Source organism: Coenobita brevimanus, chromosome 100 (genome assembly GCF_032717465.1).
Source record: "Coenobita brevimanus isolate Jiangsu-jjx chromosome 100, ASM3271746v2, whole genome shotgun sequence".
NCBI classification, from domain to species: domain Eukaryota; kingdom Metazoa; phylum Arthropoda; class Malacostraca; order Decapoda; family Coenobitidae; genus Coenobita; species Coenobita brevimanus.
This window is the reverse complement of record NC_137053.1, coordinates 38,866,074-38,870,087: the sequence shown is the minus strand read 5'-3', so window position 1 is coordinate 38,870,087 and position 4,014 is coordinate 38,866,074. Positions and strand designations below refer to the sequence as shown.

The window sequence follows — 4,014 nt, the reverse complement described above, 5'->3', positions numbered from 1 at the left end:
TTTTTAGCATTATGCTAAAACAAGCACTCATAAATCAACACAGCTAAAATTATGGAATGTGAAAGTGTTTTCAAGCAATCAGCTGATGCAGCAGCACATTGTGTTGGTCCGCACACGCATACCGGTATGGCCCGTCTTTCACCATGCTTCCCACACTCATTATCCACGTTCACATTTACTCTCAATTTTCACTTTCATTACGGTACGGTACTGCATTTTTTAGCTATTCAAAAAAGATTTTCACTCACCTTTACTAAGGCAAGTCTTCCTCTGAAGTAGATCCAGCTTCAGTCAGATCACAATCCACGTCTCTGTCTTGTGGTGAATCATACACATGGGAAGCACAGGACAATGCTCGCTCCCCACACGTAGATGGGCTAGCTTCACCAGGTGCTGAAGCAATGGCAAATAACCAACTTGTTAAATTTTAGCACATTAGGCTACGCTACATATCATACACAGTTTAATGTCCATTTTTCCAAATTGTACAATAAACAGCTTCTTGCACAGTTCCATAACAAACTCACCTGATAATGGATGAAAGAATGAAGTGATTTTCTTCTGTTGCTGGGATATGATTATCTGATCCAGCAGCTGAGAATACATTGATGCAGCCCTATTCAGTGCCTCGATCAGATCATACTGCGCTCCATATCAGGGTCATGTTGAAGCAAAGACTGGGTGGCAGAAGTGATGTGCTGCATAAACTCCCTGAGCATAGGAATGGTCAGTTCTTTCTTTGATGTCTGGGGCATATCTGGTGACGCTTCTTCTTCTTTGTGCTTCTTCGCAATCTCTACCATCTCTACAACTTCTTCAGAAGTGAGAGGTTCCTCCATACTGTCAAGCAGCTCTTGCACATCACTCTTTTCTAAGTTAGTAAAACCAGAATCACCTCTCACTTCCTTACTCAGCCTCAGGATGTCTTGCACGTCCTTGTCTTCACTTGAAGTCATTGACGGCTTCAGGCCACAAATTACGCCACACTCCATTTAGTGCACTTTCTGGCACATTATTCCAAGCAAGGGATATGTTTGCTATGGCATCTTTGACAGTGTAGGTCTTCCAAAACTTGTCTGCAGTCATGTCCACGTCTTTATTAATGGATTCAACCATTTGCTTCATCGTATACTTTAGGTAATTTCGTTTGAACAGTGCAATAACACCTTGATCTAGTGGCTGAATCAATGAGGTCACGTTCGGAGGTAAGAAGACCAACTACACATCCTTGCTTATGGTGCACAAGTGCTTGGAGTGGCTGGATACATTGTCCACAAGTGTCAAGGCCTTGTTACTTTAGTCATGTTTTTTGTTAGTATTTTCAGGGAATGAAATAGCATGGCTGAGATACCACTCATCAAAAATGTTTATTGTCATCTATGCCTTCTTATTAGACCTCCAAAGCACAGGAAGTTTGGGAAGGAGCACATTTTTTAGAGCACGTGGTCTAGCTGAGTGGATGATGATGAGTGGCTTCATCAGTGCAGTGCCTGATGCAATGGCAATGAGGAGAATAGTGAGCCTGTCCTTACTTGCTTTAAATCCAGATGCCTTTCCTTCATTTTTCATTAACCCGCGCCATCCCGGCAACGTGAATTAACGTCCGCACATGATGTGCACTCATGTCCCGGCGACGTGAATTAACACGGCAACATTGCAAGGTCCCTAATTTGCACAATTTTCAATTTTTGCGAGTGATTTTTGGCACGTATACACGGGACACCTTCCTCTATTCCTCTACAAGATCCCAAGCAGGGACATTGCCTTACACCGCATAACCTCTCCCCCCCCCCTGCATGCCATTGTCTCGGCAATTCACCTGTTACCAGTGACCTTGCCAATAAAGACATTCAGGGCCAGAGTGATTCCCCAATCGATGACAATGTGGAGGACAAAGTTTACATAGCATTAGAGGAAGAAACAGTCAGAAATGATGATCAGGTAATGTGGGAAAAAATGGTCATGAATGGTGATGAGTTAGTGAGTGAAACAGTGCTTATAATGCCTATATTACTGTTTGAAAACCAATATACTCTTGTACTATATATAAATTTGTACCAAGTAAATAAATAAATACTGTTTATGAGTGGATGAAATAGTTATCCTCCCATAGAACTCATTTTCTTTGGTGCCAGCCTGTTAGAAAACCCAGTCAGGTAAGGAGGTACTCGTACCTGAAACGAGTATTTTAAACCTCAGGTGAGTGATTTCTCTATGAATTTTCGATGTTTCTCACCAAAAGCTGATGTTTGAGCCAAAAAAAAAAAGGGTCCAAAAATGTCGGGACTGGGGTGTACCACTGCCCAGAAAACGTCAGGATGGGGCGGGTTAAATATGTTTTTTTGGGCATCCTTTTGCAGTACAGTCCCATTTCATCACAGTTCCACACTTGGCGCTTTGAATATTCATTTTACTCCACTAGCTCACTCAGCACTTTTTTCATTTCCTTGGCGACCTGAGCATCAGCAGATGCAGCTTCACCCGTCAGTGTTATGTTCCTTAGCCCCGTTCTCTTGATAAATTTATAAAGCTAACCGGTACTTGCACTGAACTTAGTCCTACTATCTTTAATGGATTTACCTTCCTTTTCAATTACCCGAGTCTGTATTTCATAGGCTTTTGTTTGCAGCATAGGGTTCGTGAGAGGAAGTTTTCGGCGCTGCATGTCTTCCACCCATAACTTCAGTGCATATTCCATCTCATCATACATGCATGATTTCAGGTGGAGCTTTCCTTTTGAAATATCCGGTGAAGCATAGGCTTCTCTAATTTTCTTCTTGTTAAGCTTGATAGAGCGAACAGAGCTCTCCAACAATCCAAACTGCCGCCTTACCATTGACGATCCATTTCCTTTCTTCAGGGCTTCCAGCACTTTTATTTTCTATTCAATTGTAATAGACTGCCTCGATTTCTTGGCAGGCGTAGATAATGATGTCGTGGATGGCCTCTTTGGTATAGTGGTGGTGGGTAGTGCACACAAGACAGGAGAAAGTTGCAGAGTATTTTAGGTGTGTCCGCTTGCTATAGAGTCACCACGTGAAATGAGGAGAAACAATGAATGACGGGTGGCAGGCAGCCTTGTGGGACGCTTAGAGAGACCTTTAGCGAGAAACAGTACGGATGTTCACGAGGGAAAAAAAAAAACGCGCCAGATTCAACTCGCTTAAAATCGGAAGGATTCGCTTTAAATTGATATTATGGCCCTATGTAGTAGGCACCGTTTTAAATTGATTTGCTTTAAATCAACATTCTACTGTACCAGCGAAGCATGGAGCCTTGTATGCATTGCAAGGTCGGTAAACAACTTTTTTTTTTTCTTTTTCCCCTGTAGGCAGACAGATGCCATCAACAGGCCACCACTGGACAAATACTGTATTGAGAGGTCACTTAGGGTTTTGGGTAAAGGGTCAGCCATTAGATTTTGTGTATCTGCTGATGATGTGGCCCAAATAACTGTGCTGCCTGAATCACTCACCCAGCTGGGGGACTGGCCTGTCAGGTGCCGGATGGCTTGCTTACCATCCAGTGGTGAGTTTTCTCATGGAAAAATTGGACTTGTTGCTCCTTATGTCTTTGTCACCTTCATTGCCTCGGGAACTGTTCCTTCCAGGTAGTGGAGGTCACCTGCCTCATGGTTCATGCTTATGTAGGTGAGAATGCAGTGGCAGCCAGGGCGGCTTAAATTCAGGGACCCCTTGCCGGAGCAGGTTATCTTTGGACACTTTTACTACTGAGTGGTGACATATTTTTCCCATCCTGAGGTGCTACACTTGCTATTGCTTCAGGCATGGCACAGTCTCCTGTAAGAACAATGTTAGATGTTCTGGGTGTTGTAGATTCCATTTGTGCAAGTCCCCATTGGGTGGTCAGTGTTCCAATAACCCCTACTGCTTTTTCTGCAATGGTGCCCAGCCTGTTGTCTCCCGCACTTGCCCAGTCTACCAGCAAGCACTTGCCATCCATGATGCTACTGAAGTAGACCCTTCAACTCTGACTGACGTCAACACCCGTGTG

General features: G+C 43.6%; 1 pseudogene; it reads right to left on the bottom strand.

Moving 5' to 3' along the window:
• Positions 1-253: 253 nt before the first annotated feature.
• LOC145414635 (uncharacterized) lies at positions 254-992 on the bottom strand (annotated as a pseudogene).
• Positions 993-4,014: the final 3,022 nt, after the last annotated feature.